The sequence below is a fragment of the Sphaerodactylus townsendi genome, linkage group LG16, assembly GCF_021028975.2.
Source record: "Sphaerodactylus townsendi isolate TG3544 linkage group LG16, MPM_Stown_v2.3, whole genome shotgun sequence".
NCBI lineage: Eukaryota > Metazoa > Chordata > Lepidosauria > Squamata > Sphaerodactylidae > Sphaerodactylus > Sphaerodactylus townsendi.
The window spans coordinates 11,074,466-11,096,725 of NC_059440.1; the positions used below are offsets into that span (position 1 = coordinate 11,074,466).

At 50.9% G+C, this 22,260-nt stretch overlaps 1 protein-coding gene across 4 annotated transcripts in view; it reads left to right on the top strand.

The window, feature by feature from the left end:
• SMG6 (SMG6 nonsense mediated mRNA decay factor) overlaps window positions 1–22,260 on the top strand; it is a 111,110-nt gene that overhangs the window by 69,144 nt on the left and 19,706 nt on the right. The window lies entirely within an intron of this gene.

Genomic DNA, 22,260 nt, shown 5'->3' on the forward strand with positions numbered 1-22,260 from the left:
GGGGAGCTATTGGTTGGGCTCCATGGGGGGTGGGGGGTTCACCCAGGTGCCTGCTGAGAGTCCCAGGCTTGATCCCTTCTCCCTGCCCACCTCCCTGCCCACCCACCCCCCAGCATCACCAGAAATAAAGGCTCTTGGGTATTGAGAAGCTTCTTCTCTGTTGGGTGCCAGCAGCAGCAGCAGCAGCAGCAGCAGCAGCAGCAGCAGCAGCAGAGTAGCTCGGCTGCTTCCGATTTTTCTTGTGTCTCAAGTGCAACCAATCAGGACATTTTGCTTTGGGGGAAACTGGGGGGAATTTTATGTCAGGAGCGAAAAGGTTTGTTCGGCCGGCCTCCTCACTGCCTGCGTGGCTTGGCTTACTGGCACAGATCGTCGGCACCGTTCGATCTCACTTTTCTGCATTTTTCTGCTTCTCTGCTTGTTTCGTAGACCAATCCGTGTCTGGCTGGCAAAGGGAGGGTCTGGGGTGCCTGCGACCAGTTCTAGGACCCTGATAAGTCCTTTTTCTCAGAATCAGTGGGGAGGATCTCCAGAATTTCCCTTGAGCAGAGAAAATAGGGAGTTGCAGCCAGGCCCACAAGAGGAAACCTGGTTCTGTGGCACCCACCCACGAGCGTATCTTAAGAAGGGCTGGGGGGGGGGGGGGTGTCTCACGACCCAGGCGCCGCTTGTCTCAGTCATAAGGAGAGGCTCATTTGGCCACCTGCCCCCTTCCCCTCACAAACCAGAAGTGTCTTGCCCCATCGGTCTCTGCATGGCCCTTGCCCCCTGGAGCCCGAGAGCAGCTACTGGCCAGGATGCCTGACCCAACCCCCGCTGGGCCTCGGGCTCTGTGCCGATTGCAGGAGCTGCGGGCGTCACTTGGCGAGTCAGCCGGCCACAAGTCACCTGCTCGGTCTCGGCCAGTGGTGGGATTCAGCCGGTTCGCACCACTTCGGCAGAACCAGTTGTTAAAATGGTGCTGGTGAGCGACCAGTTGTTAAATTATTTGAATCCCACCACTGGGCTCGGGCCCCCTTTGCCTGGCTCGCGTCTGACACTTGCCCATTGCCAGCCGCTCTCCCATCTGCCTGCTGCTCTTTGGGAGGGGCACAATTTCAGTGGCGCCTAGGCTGCCATTTTCTGCCAGCGTGTCACTGCGCCCAGCAGGATCTTGCCAGCAAGACAGGACTTCTTTGCAAACTTGAACTGGGTCCCAGACGTGGGCTCCTTGAAAGCCAGCCCCATTTTACCTGACACCCATTCAGGAAGAGAAAATTGTGTTGAGAAACCGGGTTCCCTGGCTTTCTGGACACAAGCAGTTCCCATGTGTGGTACCACCATGGACAGCGGCTCCTTCTTCTGTTGGCACTCTCCTTCGTGGACCGTGCTGGGTGGTAAGCGAGCACAGGCAGTCTTTCTCAGATCCAGTGGGAAAATGTGGAGTCTGCACTGCTGGACTGGAAGAGCTGGACGTGCTGTTTCTATAGATCAGGGATATCAAACTCATTTGTTGCAAGAGCCAGATATGATATAAATGTGACTGGGGAAGGCTGCCAGTGGGGGATGCTTGGACTGATGAACCCACAGTGGGGTGGGGTGGCTTCCTTGAGAGGGCTTATCAGGCCCACAAACCATCTGAGGCAACCCCCCCCCCCCCACTTCTGATCTGACCTAGGTAGCTGGAGCAAAGAGGGGGGGTTGCCTCAGCTGGCTTGCAGACCTAATAATCTGGATCCGCCCCCTGGGCCACATGTTTGACATCCCTGCTATAGACTTTATCCAGGACTTTCCCCCAGGAGGGCAGAATGCCCAAGAATTCTGTGCTTCTTTGCATGGCAGAGTTGTCCTGGACAGGGCTCCCAGCCCATTCTGATCCCTTAACTTCTCGGTCAGTGCCACAGAGAAGTTGAGCACCTGCAGAGTTTGAGGGGACAGCAGCTTGTGAATGTGCCTTTTGGGGGACTGTGAGTGTCTGGGAGAGAGGGGTTCTTTATAACCAGAGAAATGTGCACTGTTTTGGATTAGGGGGGTTGTGTATGGATTTGCACGTTTCTGGTCCTCAAGGCAAGGAAAGCGTTCATATGTTTACGATTATATCTTGCAATATTATCATCAGGTTGCCAGCAATTGTTTTTAAAATCTGTTCTTGGTGATGGACAGGGATATAAATTCTACAGAAATGTTGAGGTCCTAGGGGGAAAATTGGTGAGTTTTGTTTTGTAGGGCGGTAGAAATTTGAGGAAGGGGGGATTGAAATACAGGAAAATCTTTCTAATCATCTCTAATTTTATTTTACTACTTTTGCTACATCAAATGCTTTATTTGTAACCGATCGTTTTAAAACATACTTTTTTATAAAGGTTAGTGTTAATGCCTTGATTTTCTGTCATCAAAACTGCAAATAATACTTGGTTCTAGAGAAAGCCACAAACTGCTTTACTGGGTTGCTACTTCACATTTACACCTTAAGAGGTCGAAAAAAACCTAAAACTTGAAAATGGAAAATGCAAATTTTGTAGGCAAACAAAAGTAGGTAGCTGTATTCAAAAACAAATGCCATGAAATACAGAACTCTTCACTGAGGACTATGTTTACTACAAATCTTGTCTTCAATAAGATGTGTGGTTTAGAAAATCTTGTACAGTCGCAATAGGACTGGTAACCTATTTGGAAACCAAGTTGAATTTTATAACCTGGTGTATATCCAAGCATCTGTAAACTTTGTGGAGCGAGATTTTTCTACTTCTCCTTCCTGCTGCAATCCTCGGTTGTTTCTGGGTGTCAACAGAGCAATTAGGAGTTTGTAGTGGAGGTAATTGCTAGCAATCAGCGTTCCTCTTTCAGGAATGGAAATGCCATCTCGCTGAAGGAACTGTGTGGTTGGAGACACGCCGCTGAACTCTCGGAGAGTAATATGCATTATAGATTTAACTCCAAGATTTTTTACATACTGTGCAGTTGAAGCGACTGAAACCTTGTCTGAAGTAGCATTTAACTCATTCCAAAGTAGAAAACGTTTCATAGGAGGGGATTTTCCTTCCTCGATGCTCCCCAATTTTTCGAAATGTTCTGTTGGAAAAATGGGGGGGTGGGGGGGGACCTTGAAACTGCCCAGGAGAACAAGTTTTTTTACTCTGAATTTTTCTCCCGCCCCTCCCCCCCAAACCTTCAGATTGCTAGGGTGAAATAACTAATTTATTCAGGTTATGGACTTTAGCTTTTGTTTACAGCAGAATCTGGAGCAGTACAGAACTCAGGATTTTCTTTTGTTGCTGTAGCCGCGCATAGGTGTCAAACTCGCGGCCCTTCAGATGTTATGGACTACAGTTCCCATCATCCCCTGCCAGCATGATGCTGGCAGGGGATGATGGAAACTGTAGTCCATAACATCTGGAGGCGTATACATCACTCTGAGCTGTCTGGCCTCCTTGAGCCCAGCCTTCTTGGTTTAGGTGGTGCTTGTGCAGGGCAATTGGGGCCAGCTCTGTGTGTGTTACAGGAAGGACGAGCATCTAGCAATGTTGACCAGAGCTCAGTCCCTCCTCTTGAACTTTGCCAGGCACCTGACTGTTTGTCCCCTAGACACCTGAGGCATTTACTCCTTGTTCAGCATCCTGGAGGTCCATGGGCTTCCGTGTTTGGGTCGAGGTCAGAAGGGTGAGTCCAGCCCAGGGCCTTGGAGGGGCATTTGCTGGAGTTGGCTGTAAGAAGCTGGGGCTTGAAAGCGCGTCAATCAGAATCACGCCCCTTTGTTACCCAGGGCAAGGGCAGACAGTCCGGGGCCTTGCCAGTTGCTTTGGCTCGCCAACATAAAGCATTCGCTTGGTGTCGCCTGCCGATCTCAGTGTCATAAAGAAACCTTCCACGCTTACATTTCCCTGCTCGGCAAAGGGGAACCTCTGTAGAAGCAGAGCATCATACAAACCAAAGAGAGGGGCCCTGGAGGAAGTCTCCGAATGTCTCAGAATTGGAGGGAAGAGAGAAAGAAGCAGGGCTGGGAAGGGGGGTTGGAATGGAGCAATAAATCTCAGACTCGGATTCCAAGGGAAAGGCTCTCACCTGGAACTCTCCAGTGCCGGGACTGCTGAAGGTTTCTGGGGCGCTGCAGATTGTGGAAAGCAGCGCCGCTGTCGACCCGCTTAATTGATGTCCGCCGGAGCTGATGTACTGCCAGCTTGTGTTGGCTTGGCGCCAGCGTTTTGTAATTTTTGGAGCCAGGTGTGAAGCAATTTCTGTTCCGTCTTGTTCCCAAGCACCTACAGAAGCCTCTTGCGTCTCACTGGGGGCTGCAGCCTCCAGGAAGGAAACAGCTGTGCAGGTAAACGGGGAGGGAGGGGGGACCCCGGAGTGCTTCTTGCTGAAGGGCCTGTCATGCAGTACTCAGGTGCAGCTAAACACGTGGGACCGTCTCCCGCAGGGTGCCCTGAGCTAAATGCTGGGATGTGCGCTCTGGAAAAGAGTTGCCTTGCGCTGCAGGGAGAAGCGAGGAGTCGTGGAGACGGGTCGAGAGAGAAGGATTTGTCGAGAGAGAAGGAGAGAATCCTGTTGGCCGCCGCCCGGCTTTCTGCTTTCTGCCCACGAGATGGGGGACATCTGCTCTCTCTGCCCACAAAATGAGGGCCGTCCACTCTCTCGGACGCAGAATTTCACGCTGAGCCAGGAACTTTGTTTTATACTGTCACGTGCCCCCCGTGAACCATTTTGCAGAAAGATGATCTAGGCATTTTTAAACTGGCCTGCAGGCAATTCTTAGGCAGCTGCCGCCTCCGGGCTTCGCTCCAGAGCTTTCTTCACGTCGCTGGGCATGTCTGGTTGAAGAAACACCGCGCTCCAACTTCTGAGCGGTTCACACTTGAAGAAGATGAAGAATTGGATTTATATTTGCCCTTTCTCTCCTGTAAGGAGACTCAAAGGGGCTTACAAACTCCTTTCCCCCCCCCCCCCCCGCACAACAAACACCCTGTGAGGTAGGTGGGGCTGAGAGAGCTCTGAAGAACTGTGACCAGCCCAAGGTCACCCAGCTGGCGTGTGTGGGAGTGCACAGGCGAATCTGAATTCTCCAGATAAGCCTCCACAGCTCAGGCGGCAGAGCTGGGAATCAAACCCGGTTCTCCAAATTAGAGCACACCTGCTTTTAACCACTATTCCACTGCTGCTCTCTTGGGCACGATTCCTGTGATGCTGCCGCTCTAGAAGGCAGAGCAAAAGAGGACCTTTAGGGCATCCTTCTCTGGGCCCTTGAATGTGAGGACCTGAGCGCTCCTGGGTGTAAAGAGTCTGGGAACTGAGCAGGATCGAAGCCCTCCCTCCTGGGCGATCCCTGCCATAGCACTAAATGTAGCACCACAACAGGAAGGACAGCCCTGGGAGCAAGACTTTAGCTCCCAGAGGAGCTAGAAGGACTTCATTGTGCCTCCATCCATTCAGCCTCCAGATGCCAGCTTAGCCTTCTCCTTTTATGTCGCCTGGCCCTCTTCACCGCTGTTGAGTTCAACCTCTTTCCTCTTCCAAGCCTAAAGGTGTTACATGCTGGAAAACCAAGCAAACGAAGGCAGAGAAGCGTCCTCCTTTTGACTAGACCAGGGGTAGGGAACCTGCGGCTCTCCAGATGTTCAGGAACTACAATTCCCATCAGCCCCTACCAGCATGGCCAATTGGCCATGCTGACAGAGGCTGATGGGAACAGTTCCCTAACACCTGATAGCCGGTATGTTCTGAGGAAACATATGGACCATTCCAACTGAACAACTGGCTCTAAACCTATTAGTATGCCCTGGTCTGGGCGACCCAGGCTAACCCGGTCTCATCTCTTGGAAGTTAAGCAAGGTTGGCCCTGATTAGTAGAAGGAGCAGGAGGAGAAAGAGAAGAAGAATTGGATTTATACCCTGCTTTTCTACACTGCAGAGTGTCTCCAAGAGGCTTACAGAGTCTTCTCTTCCTTACAACCCATAAATAGAACCCATTGACTGGAGTATGTTTAGAGCAGGTGCGAGGCAGGTGGGGCTGAGAGGGTTCTGAGAGACCTGTGACTTGCCGAAGGTCACCAGCAGGCTTCATGTGGAGGAGCAGGGAAACAAATCCAGTTCCCCCGATCAGAGTTCATCCAAAAATTTTAGTAACAGGTTCCCATGGTGATGGGATTCAAACAGTGGCGTAGCGCCAATGGGGCTGGGCGGGGCACTACATGGGTGGGGGCGGGCATTCTGGGGGCGGGGCATTAATAATTTCTCTGTTACTGTAAAAAAACTCTTACTGTAAAAAAAAGTTCCTAATTTCCAGCTGGTATCTTTCAGTCCATAATTTAAACTCATTATAGCAAGTCCTATCGTCTACTGCCAACAGAAACAACTACTTCTCCTCTGACTGCCTGTCAAATACTTAATACTTTCAAATGCCTAATTTTGTTTCTAGAAATCAAAAGAAAGATACTTTCCTTAAACAAGGAACTTTACCACATTTCTAAAACATGTTTTTAAAACAGCCCAACAGGGAGAATTATCCCGTTTTCTACCTTCGCTAACCAACCACGTAGGAAACAACAGGACTTTATGATTTTTGGACCTAATGGAATTTCTAACGGAAAAGCAGACCCAATTAGTAACCCCCTCTCGGCACACACAAATAATTAGTAACCCACTCTCGGGAACTGGTGAGAACCTGCTGGATCCCACCTCTGGTTCTGCCGCTCATGTGGTAAAGTGGGAAATCAGATTGGAGTTCGCCTCTCTTACCCACTACACTCTGCTGGCTCCTTGGATGAGAAACCACCAAGGAAGTCGAAGGTCGTTGCCCAGGGCCAGGCAACGGCAAACCACCTCTGTTTCTCTCTCGCCTTGAAAACCCTACTGGGTTGCCATAAGTCAGCCGTGACTTTATGGCATTTCCTACCGCAGTAATATTCAAGTTGTAAAGTTACTTAGAGCTCTTCATCAGGGACTCGCCGTCAAAGCAAAAATAATACAGTGAAACTTAGGTGGTAGTGTTTAATCTGGCAATTCGTTGTACATTTTGATCCTCTGAGAAGGTTATTGAGACTGCACATTTTTTAAATAGATCATTTCAATTCAAACACATTGAGAAGCTGAGAACGGCAAACATCAAGAGACAGCCCTCCCCGCCCCTCCGCCTCCTCTAAGATGGTGCCTCCACCATCTGAAATAGACGGAACTGGTCCTTTTTCTTGAAAAACTGTTCTTTTATTCATATGCAGATTTGTACAAGCTGAAACGAATAAGAAATCTTTTAGAATAAATAGAATCCATTGACTGGAGTATGTTTAGAGCGGGTGTCAGGAGACAACCCTGACTAGGTTGCCTGAGAGGAGGGAACAGAAGAATTGCTCAGGAAGGTTAAAAAAAAGGAGTCCAGTGGCACCTTTAAGGCCAACCGGATTTTATTTCAGCTGGTATCAGCTTCTATGTCAGTGATGGCGAACCTATGGCCTGGGTGCCAGAGGTGGCACTCAGAGCCCTCTCTGTGGGCATCTGCTTGCCTGAGTTCATCATGTATGGTGGAAAATCACCTACACACACATCTAGACTGGCCTGGGCCATTGAGCATGACGTGTGTGCACCACGGTGAGCAGGGAGGACTCGGCTGGCAGGTCTGGTGCCTGTGATCCGGGTGGCTGTTGCCTGGGGGTGGGGGGGGGGCGCAGAGGAGGCAGAGATGCTAGAGAGGCACAGAGCGGTGCGCATGGGACTTGCTTGAAGCTAGAGAAGGCTGGCCTGCTTGGCGGGGTGGGGCAGAGGAAGAGGGGAGCCAACTGGTTTTCTAAAGCTAAAACCTCAGCATTCAGGTCAAATTGCGGTTTGGCTTTGCGATAAATAAGTGGGGTTTGAGTTTTAATTTGGGCACTCTGTCTCAAAAAGGTTCGCCATCACTGTTCTATGTGCATGCCCACTTCTTCAGATACAAGTGTATCTGAAGAAGTGTGATGCACACAAAAGTTTATACCAAGAACGGATGGGTCTTAAAGGTGCCACGGGACTCAAACTTTTTTTCTGCTGCTTCAGACCAGCAAAGCTGCCCCCCTGAATCTTGCCCCGGAAGGTTCACCTAGAAATATGGGCAAATCCCACCCCCTGTGCCGCCCCTCCCAGTGGCACCGGAGCTGCGTCTGACCAGTCATCTTCCCAGCTCCATATGGACTTCTTGGCAGGGCTCACTGGGATTTCCCTTGGTGCTTGCTGCAAGTTGGGGGGGGGGGGGGACCAAGGGAAGGACCGTTTGCTGAAAGCAGCCCTGGGAGAAAGGCGTATTGGCAGACCGTCTTTTGGATGGCCTTTCTTTGCAGAGGTGATGCTGCGTTGCTTTGCTTTTCTGTTTTCTTCCCACACCGCCACCCCCACCCCCGGCTTGTGTGTGGCTTGTAGCCATACCAAACAACTGCTTTCTTCCTTGATCTCAGAGACATGGAGGTTGCGGGGAGGAAAGACCAGGACTGAAGCTGTGTTGCTCACTGTGGTTGCTCCTTAAAAAGGAAGGGCAGTTGGCCATGCTGGCAGGGGCTGATGGGAATTGTAGTCCGTGAACATCTGGAGAGCCACAGGGTGCAGACCCCAGCCCTAGACTAACCTGATCTTATCACATCTCAGAAGCTGAGCAGGATCAGCCTTGGTTAGTGCTTGGATGGACGATCTCCCAAGAAATACCAGACTCCCTGCGCAGAGGCAGGCAATGGCAAGCCACCTCTTGTCAGTCTCTTGCCTTGAAAACCCTTCGAGGTCACCATAAGTCAGCTGCCATAAGTCGAGGTCACCATAAGAGATCAGCAGTGGCGTAGTGGTTAAGAGCAGGTGCACTCTAATCTGGAGGAACCAGGTTTGATTCCCCGCTCTGCCGCTTGAGCTGCGGAGGCTTATCTGGAGAATTCAGATTAGCTTGTGTACTCCAGGTGCTCAGGAGCAACAGCCGCAGAAGGCCACTGCTTTCACATCCTGCATGTGAGCTCCCAAAGGCACCTAGTGGGCCACTGCGAGTAGCACAGAGCTGGACTAGATGGACTCTGGTCTGATCCAGCTGGCTTGTTCTTATGTTCTTAACATACGCCAGCTGAGTGACCCTGTGCTAGTCACAGTTCTTCAGAGCTCTCTCAGCCCCACTTATCTCACAGGGTGTTTGTTGTGAGGGGGGAAGGGCAAGGAGTTTGTAAGCCCCTTTGAGTCTCCTTACAGAAGAGAAAAGGGATATATAAATCATCATCCTCTTCCTCCTCCCTCTCCTCCTCCTCCTCCTTCTCCTCCTTCTCCTCCTCCTCCACCTTCAACTTGATGCCCCCCACCCACCCAAAGTTCAGAGTTAGCCTTGGGTTGGGAGGTAATGTTGGCCCTTCAGTGTCCCGTTTGTGGGAGTCTGGTGAAGAGAGACCAGACATCCCTCCGATTCTGGCGCCGCCACCAGGTTTTGGTCCCAGAAGATCTCAAAGCTTAGTAACGGCGTGAAACTGGTTTGGAGGCAGAAACAGGCAGGACCTGGGCATGCTTTTTCCACTGTCTGCAGTTCAGATGGCAGAGAGGCCGGTTTCCCCCTTTCTGATGTTGCTCGTCCAGGGGCTGCAAAGCCTTCAAAAGTGTTCACTGGCCCGTATCGATCTCCAGCTCCGTGGGTCGCAAGCAGGAAAGGAAACGAGAAACTGAGCCTCGCCCTGCAGTGCCCGTGTCCCCCACTGCCACGTATCGCTCCCAGCTCCCCCCACTCCGCTCCACACATATTTCCTCCCCACGCCCCCTCCACACGCCCCTGCCTTGGATGGGAGCCCCCAGCAGCCTTTTCCTGAGCCGTGTCTAGGGAGGAGCTGGCGCCGTGCCAGGTGTCATCACTCGCAGCAGTGCCCTGCCATTGGGAGAGGGGAGGGGGGGAGAGAGAGAGCGAGAGAGATAAGATCAGCCGCTCGAGGTGATGGCACCGTTTCAAATAAACTAGGCATGACCCAAAGCTTCCACTTCAAATGGGGAATGAAATTGCTTCATCCGTTTGACAGCTTGCTCCACGAACAGACATTTATCTTCTCTTAATTGCTTCAGATCCTGAGAGGGCTGCGCACAGCAATTCCAAAGAGATAATTATATCAAATTTAGAAAAAAGCATGTAGCCCGTGGTGAGGAGGTGATCCGAGGGAGGCGGCGGACCCAGGAAGTCCCACTTCTGAAGGCGGACCCCACAGTCCTGCTTGGGGAGAGCCCAATGGACCAGGCTGTACGGTACTCCTAAAAGTTTTGCAGCGCCCCCACCCCCCACCCCATGCTTGGCAGGTATTCAGGACCCTCTTCAAGGGGAAGCAGGTGGAACGTCGGGGAGCAGGCAGTGTCCTTGTGGAGATCCAAGTGTCACTTTCCTGGCTGCAGTTTGAAAGGGACTAGGATTTTCTGATAGCGTGTCCTCCCTGTGGTTTGGCTTCCTTTTGCCCCGCTATGTTTGGTGTGCCTCTCCCGTCCATCTCTTCTTTGTTTCCCTGTAGTAAGGCATCTGCTTAGGACATAGGTGTCAAACTCTCAGGCCTTTCCAGGATGTTCACATGGACTTCAATCCTCCCAGCAGGCCTTCTGCTAGCATGGCCCAGTGGCCCCTGCTGGCACTGGCATGGGCTGATGGGAATTGTAGTCCATGAACACCTGGAGGGTCTGAGTTTGACACCTACGGACCTGGGAATATAGGGGCTGGGTTGCCTTGCATGAAGTATCCCTTTTGGCTGGTAGAATTGGGGAGCTCAACGGACAGATGCCCTTGGAAGAAGAGTGGAAGAGTTTGGGTTTATACCCCACAAGGAGTCTCGCCGGCTTACTACGATTTAACTCCCTTTCCCTCTCCCCCCACAACAGGTGCCCCTGAAGAGGCCATATCTAGCTTCCCAATGCCACCCTGCAGGCTTCATGTGGTGTAGGAGTGGAGGAAACAAACCTGGCCTCGGCTTGTAGATTAGAGTCTGCCGCTCATGTACAGGAGTGGGGAATTCAAACCCGGTTCTCCAGATTAGAGTCCACCACTCTTAGCCGCTTCATCACATTGGCTCAGTGATGCCTGGGGAGTCTTCTGACTTTCCCTTGGCAGGTTGGACTGCAAAATTGTGCTCGTAGGAAGCAAAGAGGCTGTCGCATTTCTGTTTGCATTCACCCCTTTGCAGCGGGCAAGGGAAAGACCTTTCTGGTGGAGAATTCTCTCAAGGCGCAGCCAGTAGACCTTACAAAGGCACCCTACTTGGACCCCGTGTGGCTTTGTGGGGTAACCAGCATGTTGGCTGTCTCCTTCTTGGAGGAAGAGTCACAGAATGCTATTTTGGGTCTGCCGTCCCGGCAGCAGATAAACTAGGATCATCTCAGGGATGGCGACATGATGCTAGGTCACGTTCTTAGCTGTTGCAGAAAAAAAGGGGGATGGGTTTTGGGAAGGGCCCCCTGCTGCCCAATCGGATCAGCTCTTCAGGTACAGGGTAAAAACTGATACATGCTGATGGCCTTCAAATGGAAAGGGAGTCGACGCTTACCCAGCTGTCTTTTGCCTGTTCTCATTACTGCAAACAACCTTCGCCGGATTATTAGAAACACAACCCCCCCACCCCACCCCAAAAAAACCCTCATTTTTTTCCTGTATTGTCGAAGGCTCTCGCGGCCAGATTCAATTGGTTGTTGTGGGTTTTCCGGACTGCGTGGCCATGGTCTGGACACAGTGTGGCCATGACTGTCTAGCCCAGTGGTTCTCAACCTGGGGGTCGCGACCCCTTTGGGGGTCAAACGACCCTTTCACAGGAATTAAGCCTAAAGACTCTCTGCATCGAGAAGTGTTCTCCACATCTGTAAAATGGATAAAATGTTAGGGTTGGGGATCACCACAACATGAGAGGAACTGTAATTAAAGGGTTCGCGCGGCATTAGGAAGGTTAGAGAACCACTGGTCTACAGCCATATGTATATTGCAACGAAGACTTCCCTCTGTGATACACCCCTCGAGAAGATGTCGGCCCACGAAGATGCCGGTAGCGTTAGGAACAAGATCCACACCAGGCTAAAACGTTAGGAACAAGATCCACCAGACCGCAGCCACGCAGCCCGGAAAACCCACCACAACCAATCATTTTTTCCTGTTCAACGTATCTCATTGAGCCTACCCCCCTTCCTTCTCTGTCTCTGTCTCTCTCTCTCTCTCTCTTACACACACACACACACACACACACACACACACACACACACACACACACACACACACACAAAGTACACCCTTACATAATGAGCAGTAGAAACCCAAAAGAAACCTTGATCAGTTAGAAACCCGCAGCAAGCAAATTGACTGGCGAGCCATGCGATACCAGCAGCAGGCTGGACGATTCCTGGAAATTCCAGATGCTTGGTCAGCTTTTTTTGATGAGAAATGCAGCTGTAGGTAGACTCTGGCCTGTGGAAACTGGGAGCCGGGTTCTCTTCAGATCTGCAACGCTATAGAGATGGGGCAGAGAAGAATTCCTGCAGTGCCCCACAGGCACCACGGAGGGTGCAGTTTCTCACGAAAATGCCCACGCGAAGCTGGGCCTGGTTGCCCGCAAGAACTTGCAGAGCTGGTCTGGCCACGCTCTACTGGATCAGGCCCACCTGGCCGATCTGACCCACGTTCTGTTCCCGGCAGCCAGCCTAAGTTTAGAAGCAGGGCGTTGGGGGCATCTGGCTGCGCTGTGCCGTGACTCTGGGGCCTCTGGCACTCCAGAGCATCCTAGCTTGGAACACAGAGCCCATTTATGCAAGCTCTACTACCCCGTGGCTGTTTGCTTTGCAGTGGGTCTTTCCCGCAGTTTTTGTTTAGGCAGGGATTCTCCTGTTGCAAAGCATCCTTAGCAGGGCCGATCTCCCATTTTGCCCACCCACCACTTCCTTGTCCTTTCCTGCCACTTTCCCCCTCTTTGATACCATCTTTGGTCTAGCATTAATTCACTAGACCAAGTCAGCTTTATGTCATTTTCAAGGGTCTATCATTCCAGAGATACACCCTGAGAGACAGCTTGGCGGAGTGGCTAAGAGCAGGTGGATTCTAATCTGGAGAATCAGGTTGGATTCCCCACTCTTCCACCTGAGTGACAGAGGCTTTATCTGGTGAACCAGATGTGTTTCCGCACTCCTACATTCCTGCTGGGTGACCTTGGGGGATGTCGCAGTTCTCTCAGAACTCTCTCAGCCCCACCAACCTTTTCGGCCAAGGTGTCTGTTGAAGTAGGGGAGAGGAAGGGAAAGGGGCTTGTAAACCACCTTGAGTCTCCTTACAGGTGAGAAAGGTGGGATATAAATCCAAGCTCCTCTTCTCAGCGTGAAAATAAGAAGAATAAGAATAAAACAGCAGCCCTTTCCATCCTTCTGAAGTGGTGTACAGAAGAGCAAGAGCAAACACACCAACGAGCAGAGACTGCAGAACTGTGTGGCACCCAAATGCGGAAGGGGCCACCACTCAGAGGCTGTGCCAGCATCCTGGGGCACATCAGCACTGCACAGGGTGGGCCCAGGGCCGGGGTGGCGAACCTTTGGCACTCCAGATGTTATGGACTACAATTCCCATCAGCCCCTGCCAGTATGGCCAATTTGCCAGTATGGCCAATTGGCCATGCTGGCAGGGGCTGATGGGAATTGTAGTCCATAACATCTGGAGTGCCAGAGGTTCGCCACCACTGGCCCAGGGCATTCCTGGGGGTAGAGGTGACTTTGGTCGGCTTCCCCCGGGCTTTTAACCTGAGAATGCCCCATCGCAGCCCTCTGACGCCACAGAAACACATGGCATAAGTCATTTGTTCCAATGGAACTTTTCCAGGTGGCAGCAGAGGTTTTCCTCCCCAATACTTCCTGCACCGTTCAGAGCTCCACTTCAGGTGACATAGTGTTTCTTCCCTCGTTCTGTCCCCAGCCACCATGGATTCCCCCCCCCCCTTTTCAAATATCTGGATTGGACTGTCCATCTGTTACTTTTTGAGGCCCTTGTGCCAGTGACTATTCCTAAGAATATAAAAAGAAGAGTTTGGATTTATATCCCGCCTTTCTCTCCTGTAAGGAGACTCAAGGGGCCTTACAAGCTCCTTTCCCTTCCTCTCCACAAGGAAGGAACACAAGTCAACTCTTCTGACGGCAACTGTGGTTTGTGGGCCAAGCGGCTTAGCAGCTATTCCAAGAGGAGTAGAATTCTAGGAACTTAAGAATGCTGGCGATGGAGCAGCGGTGAAGAAGTGGATTCTGAAAGCAGGTGTACTCTAATCTGGAGGAACCGGGTTTGATTCCCCGCTATGCTGCCTGAACTTTGGAGGCTTATCTGGGAAATTCAGATTAGCCTGTACATTCCGACACCCACCAGCTGGGGTTGTTAGCCTTGCGGCCTAGTCGCCCAGTTCTTCTGAGGCTCTCTCAGCCCCACCTACTACTCACGGGGTGTTTGTTGTGAAGGGAGGGGGAAGGGTGCTAGTTTGTGTAAACCCTTTGTGTCTCCTATAGGAGAGAAAAGGGGAATATAAATCCAACTCTTCTTCTTCTTCTAAGCTAGTATTTGTTTGCACAAAAGATTTATGCGTGAAGCGTTACTGAAGTCCCAGTGTTCCGGAGGACACCCGGAAGGTAACCGTATTAGCCCCTCATAAGAGTCATTCAGAGGACTGCCTCTGACCTCTGACAGGCACTTTGGCAAACTTCCTTTCCTTTACAAGCTCTTGGCAATATATTAAAAAAAACCATTGTGCGAATGCTGAAATTTGCATTCAAATGCCGGCATTCCTGTGAATTTATGGAAAGAACCTGCACGGCAACCGGCCCTTTGATGTGCTTGCCTCTGTTGGATTCACATCAAGGAGCCTCCCCTGAGAAAATGATGCCTCTGGCTTGGTGGGGAACAGTTGCACCTGGATGCGGGGTAGATACCAGGGTCACCAAGAGGGAACAGTGGGGAGGAAGTGCTCTGGCTTAGAAGGGGAGCTCCGTGGGGGTCTCTCGCTTTGGGAAGAAGAGATAAAGTACCAGCTTCAAGAAGCAGCTACCGTGTATCTCTGTGGATTGCGTTCCCACATGGAGGCCAAAGATAGACAGTGAAGATGGTGTAAAATGGTGTAAAGGGTTTAAACGTAGTGCAAAAGGGTTTCCACTGTTTTCACACCACTGTTTTTGGCCCATGCGGAATCCGCCTGAGAAAATTGATCTCATTCTTCGGGCTGTGCCACGCTTATTTTCCTGGGAAGGACCGCAGCATGGTATAGCCCAGTCTCGTCAAATCTTGGAAGCTCAGCAGGTTTGGTACTTGGAAGAGAGACCACCAAGGAAGACGTTGCAGAGGAAGTCTCTGCTTCTCACTTGCCCTGAAAACCACTTCCTGGGGGTCACCCTAAGTCAGCTATGACTCGGCGGTACTTTACGCACACTAATTGCGTAATGCTTACTTTCCAGGCGAGCCATATGCGTCTGGTAAGCCACAGAGAGGCGAGGGCTTGGAGCCAGCGGGGAGAAGCATTTATTCCAGGCCGTTGATTCCTGTTCTGCTTATTTTGAGTTGGCGAGGCCCAGAAGTTGGGCTTCTTCGACAATTCCTTTTATAAGACCTGCTTCTAATCTCCAACCTGCTTTAAAAACTGGTTTTATTTCTTCGGCCAAAAGTGCAGGGGGAAGCTTTCTGAACACAATAGTCCCAAATTTTTCACGATGAGAACAAGCCTGGCTGATCTGCTCTCCTTCTCTCCCGCTCCAAAGGCAAGAAGCTATACGAGGACCCGCCCCGATGTGTTAATGTCTCTGTCTGGACTCTTAAACAATTTGTTGGTTTGTTTCTTGCCCATTAGCTAAATCTCAGTTCAGACTCCTGGTTTGCTGGTTAGAAACAAGATGCCTTTTCAACTTCAACAAGAAAGAAGAGACTCTGAGAATTAACAAAGCCTGGCTACCAGTACTTAAAAACACCAGAATCAAAGGCCAAGGGCATGCTAAATTCATTGACAATGGACTCCACCCAGACTGCAGGATTTTGCATTCCTGTATCCTGCTGCTGCTGCAGGGAATGCAAATGTGACTACAAATGTTAATGGACTGATAACCCCACCCATAATACAATGCACTCAACCACACCTTTGCATAGCAAGTTCCACCCAAACACTTACTGAATGGTTCCCCACCCTGGGACATAGACAATATATACCCCACTAAACATTTCCAGCTTCTCGCTAGACACAGTGTGTAGCAGAACTTCTCTCTGTGATACACCTCTGAAGATGCCAGCCACAGATGCAGGCAAAACGTTAGGAACAAGATCTACCAGACCACGGCCACAAAGCCCGGAAAACAACCAAGATGCCTTTTGTTAGTGGGCCCCAATTCGGGGTTCTTCATATATTACTTTTTCTTTTTTTCAAAAGGGAAAAATTCTATATCAGCTCAATGCACTGGGGGAAGGACAGGGGGAGGGCACACTGCAGGTAAACCAGGGTCATTCTCATTACAGTCAAATACAACTGCAATCTGACACTTTGATTGACAGATGCAGGAAATGGATATACAACCCTGAAGGAGAGCCAGTGTGGTGTAGTGGTTAAGTGCAGGTGCACTCTAATCTGGAGAACCGGGTTTGATCCCCTGCTCTGCCACTTGAGCTGTGGAGGCTTATCTGGTGAACTAGATTAGCTTGTGCCCTCCAGCACATGCCAGCTGGGTGACCTTGGGCTAGTCACAGTTCTTCAGAGCTCTGAAAGCCCCACCTACACTCTGGGGTGTTTGTTGTGAGAAGGGAAAGGAGTTTGTAAGCCCCTTTGAGTCTCCTGACAGGATAGAAAGGTGGAATATAAATCTAACTTAAAAAAAAAAAAACACCCTGGCATCGTTTTTACATCTGTTGGACCTCTGGGATAGATGGTCTCTGGTGACATTGGTAAATTAATAATGATTGATCCCCCTTCCTTGGCCCCAGTAATTTCAAGATTGGTTTGAGGGGATTTAATTGGTGGGAAGAGAATGTGTCTGACTAGGTACCTGTGAATTGGGTCACAGAGAGAAACTCCTGCCTCTGAAGGTGTCAGCCGTAGACGCCTGAGAAACGTTAGGTGCAAAACCTACCACGGCCGCACAGCCCAGAAAACCCACGACAGCCACTTCAAACTGGGGCATTGTCTAGGACAGAGATCTATGGTGTGAGCCGGCAGAGAGCCGCCCGCCACCCCCTTTCTTTCTTGGCTCCCCCCAAAGAAACCCATCAGAGCCCGGGGCTGTCGCAGGAGGCAAAGGGAAATGTTTTTGTTTGCTGTACAGTTCATTCCCTGCCTGTCGTGCTGAGACTTGCTGGCAGCTTTTGCTGTGATGCTCCTTGGTAATTAATTAGGTGTCAAGAAGGGGCCTGGAGGGCTAGCCCCGTCCTCCGTTTCGTTTCACGCTGCTCCACACAGAAGCCGTCTGCTGCAGTCAGGTGCCAGGGGAGCTCAGACCCCCGGGTCTCCGGGTGCTTGGCATGCCACATCCTGTTCACCTTGTCCTGGCTCTCTCTTTAAGCGGAGCACCTTGCGCAGGTCATAAACTTGAGTCAGATCTAAGGAAACCCTTTTTTGCCTGTTGGATGAGGTCAGCAGGGGTAGACGTTCTTCTCGAATGGCAGCAGCTGCCTCCTGCTCTAGGGCAGCGGGTTGAATGGGTTGGCTCTCTCGGCTCCCTCCCAAGTTTGCTTTTCATGGCGGGCATCTCCCAGAAGCGGTCTTTGTGCACAAGGGGCTTGCCTTAGGGCAGGCCTCTAGAAAAGATAAGAGTCCACATAGTCCTCCGCCCCTCGGCGTGGTGTAGTGGTAAAGAGCAGGTGCACTCTAATCTGGAGAACCGGGTTTGATCCCCTGCTCTGCCACTTGAGCTGGAGAGAGCTTATCTAGGGAACCAGGAATAGCTTGCCCTCAAACACCTGCCAGCTACAGGTGACCTTGGGCTAGTCACGGTTGTCGAAGCTCTCTCAGCCCACCCACCTCACAGGGTGTTTGTTGTGGGGGGGGGGGAAGGAGATTGTAAAACCCCTTTGAGGGAAAGGGGGGATATTAATGCAAATTATTATTATTATTATTATTGATACAAAACAGACACACATGAAAGCAAGATCAATATGCTGGATTTTGTATTACATCACCGCGTCGGACACTTCCCAAGCATCTAGGACTGTGTATGTGATGTATCGTGAATGTCGTGCAGAGCCGGAGAGTAGAATTGGCCTTTTGCAGCTGACATATGGTGATTTGGTCAGCCAATTGTTTTAAGTGCCGTTCAAGATCTTTGGGGCTGCACCCAGATGTGCCACGATCACCACAGTAGAGGCCACCCTACCTGCACCAGTGTGCGATCCACCACAGATGAGGCCACCAGATTACTTCCATTGTATTATTATTATTATTATTATTATTATTATTATCATCATCATCCTCCTCCTCCTCCTCCTCCTCCTCCTCCTCCTCCTCCTCCTCCTCCTCCTCCTCCTCCTCCTCCTCCTCCTCCTCCTCCTCCTCCTCCTCCTTCTTCTTCTTCTTCTTCTTCAGTTGCTGACCCCACCTGCTTGCCAAGCCCAACCATAAGCTACAGAGACTGCTGGCTGGAGCCCAGCTGGCTGCCCTTGGCCTGGGCCTGTGTGATTTGTGTGGTGTTGATAAGGACTGGAGAAAGGACAGAATATTCAGCTGCCTGCCATTCTGGCAAGCTTCTGATAGCAGCCAAATGGCCTGGCCAAGTTGGGGGCCAGAAATGGCCCTAGAACAGTGGTGGCGAACCTATAGCACGGGTGCCAGAGGTGGCACTCAGAGCCCTCTCTATGGGCACATGCACACAGAGTTCATCATGTGGGGGGGTGGAAAATCCCCACACAAACACATCTCCTAGAGCTGTGTCCTGGGCGCTGGGGCACGACATGTAGGTAACCCTGTTAAGTGCTGTTAAACCCCACTGATTTTCATGGGAAGAACTAAAGCACAATCCTTTACCTGGGAGTAAGCTCGGTTGCTGGCAATGGGGCTTGCTTCTAAACCCTCCTAGGGTCCTGATTCACCCATTCGAAGCATTGCATGGTTGCGTAAAAGCAAAGCCACCGACTACCACCAAGCTTACTCCCAAGTAATGTGTGCCTTGGAGCCAACTGTTGTTTTTTTTTAATTAAAACCTCAGTATTCAAATTAAATTGCTGTGTTGGCACTTTGCGATAAATAAGTGGGTTTTGGGTTGCAATTTGGGCACTCGGCCTTGAAAAGGTTCACCATCACTGCCCTAGAAGCATCAAGAACATCGGGAGTGGCCCTGCCTCGCAGTAAGCAGGGTGATAAAATATACCCCAAAGCAGTGGTGGGATTCAAATAATTTAACAACTGGCTCAGGTGGTGGGAATTCAAGTAATTTAACAACTGGTTGTTTACAAGCACCGTTTTAACAACGGGTTCTGCCAAAGCGGTGCGAACCGGCTGAATCCCAGCACTGCCCCAAAGGCCCCAGGAGAACGGCTGCTGTTTGGGAGGTGAGAGGGAGCCAGAGCTGCATGTGGATGCCACAGTTGTCTTGATGGGCTCCGTGAAGGACCACCAATGAGACTGCTCGTGTGCAGGCAGCAACCCAGAATGTACCAGAAAGCCTCATGCTAAAGGTGTGGTTGGCTCAAGGATGAGATTGCGCTGGAACGGGGTTGTTTTCTTCTGGCTGCTGCCGGCTCGCTGTTGTAAGGACCGGGTGGGCTTCATCTGTGGCCCAGGACTGTGGAATGCTTTGTGGAGAACCAGGTGGCATCCTGAGGAGAGTCCATTGCTCAGTAGAGCACATGTTCTGCTAACAGGATTAGCCACCAGTTGAAAGGATCACAAGGAGCCGTCCTGGGCAGTGCCTGAGGCCTGGGGAACTGCTGCCAGTCAGAGGGTATGAGATGGACAGGGAAGGTGGCTTCAGGTGTTCCTAAGAACATAAGAACAAGCCTGCTGGATCAGACCAAAGTCCATCTAGTCCAGCACTCTGCTACTCGCAGTGGCCCACCAGGTGCCTTTGGGAGCTCGCATGCAGGAGGTGAAAGCAGTGGCCTTCTGCTGTTGCTGCTGCTCCCGAGCACCTGGACTGTTAAGGCATTTGCAATCTCAGATCAAGGAGGATCAAGATTGGTAGCCACAGATTGACTTCTCCTCCATAAATCTGTCTAAGCCTTTTTAAAAGCTATCCAGGTGAGTGGCTATCACCACCTCCGGTGGCAGCATATTCCAAACACCAATCACGTGTTGCGTGAAGAAATGTTTCCTTTTATTAGTCCTAATTCTTCCTCCCAGCATCTTCAACTTATGCCCCCTGGTTCTAGTATTGTGAGAGAGAGAAATTTCTCTCTGTCAACATTTTCTACCCCATGCATAATTTTATAGACTTCAATCATATCCCCCCTCAGACGTCTTAAGAGTAGGGCTTTGTGTTCACTGCTAATTCCGCATGCGGGTGATCTGAAGTGTTACGTATTGTAAGGCTGAAGACTTTCACAGCCGGAATCCACTGACCCAGGGGTCAGCAACCTTTACCACCCAAAGAGCCATTTGGACCCGTTTTCCACGGCCCCGGAGATCTACTGAGCCGGAGAGGCAGCTCCACACGGAGCTGCCTCTGGTTCGGCCCCTCCATTCACCTTTCCTTCCAGTGCTGGGAGGCGGAGGCGCCGGGCAGGGAAACCTCCTCTGATCGACTGAGCAGGCAGGTGCCTGCTCCGTGGGGCAGAGGGGGGATGGCAGCTGCAGGAGGCAGTGGCGCCAGGCAGGGAAACCCCTCTGCCTGAGAGAGCAAGTAGCTGCCTACTCTGTGGGGCATAGGGGGGGATGGCGGCTGCGGCCTGCCTGGTGCCGCCGCCTATTGCGCTGTGGGAGGCAGCGGCACCTGGCAGGGATACCCCCTCTGCTTGATGGAGCAGGCAGCCACCTGCTCCATGGGGCAGAGGGGGGATGGCGGTTGCTCTGGAGGGACATGCCCACGCTACCCTCTGACCTCCAGGGGTCGGAGGGCAGCGTGGGCGTGTCCCTCCAGCCCTCCAGAGCAGAGAGGTGAGTGGAGGGGACGTGAAAAGCGGCACCCTCACGCACAGAGCCGCCTCCGGTTTGGGCCCTCTACTCACCTTTCCTTCCAGCACTGCTCTGGAGGGCTGGAGGGACATGCCCATGCTACCCTCCGACCTCCGGCAGACCCACATGGAGCCGCGAGGTATAAAAGGCTGAAAAGAGCACAACATCGCGGCTCCTGGAGCCCGATGAGTTTAGCAGACCCCTGCACTGACCCTTGTGGGTTTTCTATGTAACCGTGGTCTGGCAGTTTTTGCTCCCAATGTCTCGCCAACATCCGTGCCTTCATTAGAGGCATGTCACCGTGAGATGTGTTTCTGTCACGGTGAAATAAGAGACTGTGCATTGGAGAGAAGCACATCTCACCGTGATCTGCCTCTGAAGACGCCAGCCACAAATGCAGGAGAAACATTAGGAGCAAAAACGACAAGACCACCACCCCACAGCCTGGAAAACCCACAACAGCCGGTTATTTAAAGTTACATGTCATCTTTCTACTCAGAGTCTCCAAAGTGATCAATCAATCAAAACATTAAACTAACTTACAAGTTTTCACAAGATAAAGGTAATATGCATAAAGGTTACATCCTGACTTAACCAGTTTAAGAGTTGATGGAGGGTATCAGTAATTACCAGAGAGGAAAGAAAGCCTCTTTTCTTGTGCTACCAAGTAGGTAGACATCAGAATCATTTGGAAGCTAGGCCTGGGGACAGAGCGCACATTCATAATTTCCAGCACCAAACTGTTAAGGTCCTTGGAATCGTAGTTTTAGCAAGCGCTCCTGTTTCCTTCACAGAACAGTAATTCAAAATATTTCTAAATCTTTGTAAACTTCTCTGAAACTGGTCCAACACAGTGAAGCCAGAACAGTTTTACTCCAGTCTAAGTCCTTTGAAGTCAACCGGAGCCACTCTGTTCTGGATTGCACTGTTAGTTATATTAGAGAAAGGTGTGATTCTTTTGAGAGAGAGCATTTAAGATTTCATGTTTTACTTGGTTGTGACTAAGGAACAAGTAGTAGACTTGAAGGATAACCATTATCGGCACAGAAGAAATCAGAAGTCCTTTTTTCTCTCTTTTTTTTTCCAGTGTGACTTCGGGAAATTTTAGATGTTGGTTTTAGGTGTCCTTTAAAAAGTTGTAATAAAAACAAAATTAAGCACTAATCCCCATCTCGCAAATGACAGGCAAGCTCTGCATTTGGAGTCCCCCCCCCCAACACACATACACACACACACACACCTTGTAAGACTTTCTCTCCTT